Source organism: Pavona decussata, unplaced genomic scaffold, assembly GCF_977016875.1.
Source record: "Pavona decussata unplaced genomic scaffold, jaPavDecu1.1 SCAFFOLD_2221, whole genome shotgun sequence".
Taxonomy (NCBI): domain Eukaryota; kingdom Metazoa; phylum Cnidaria; class Anthozoa; order Scleractinia; family Agariciidae; genus Pavona; species Pavona decussata.
Window position 1 is genome coordinate 10001 of NW_028146183.1, and position 434 is coordinate 10434.

A 434-nucleotide genomic window follows, 5' to 3' on the forward strand; every position below is an offset into this window, starting at 1 on the left:
CTATGTAACGAGTATTTGCTTATATACTTGCTTATATACTTAGGTCAACAATTTATAGCAAAAATGTGTTCCAGCCAAGTTCTTTTAGACGCTCTTTCGAATGGCAACATTCCCGATTGAAAATGGCGACCTACCAAAATCCGCACTTTGCTTCCCCGTCCATATAGAGGTGAGTATTTGACTTTGCTTCCGTCAGAGTCAAGGAAACACATTGAAAATGGAATCAGCATACAAGAAAACCTAGTTTGGGATAGGTTTTGTGCCTTCCGTGGTATTATAACCATAGAACTGCTCCTGAGGGGGGTAGGGTAGGCCCACCAAAAAGTGCACTTCTGGTTAGGTCGCTAATTTCTAAAATAAATGTGTCCCAACCAAGTTTTTTTGGACGCTCTTTCGAATGGCAACATTCCTGATTGAAAATGCCGACCTACCAA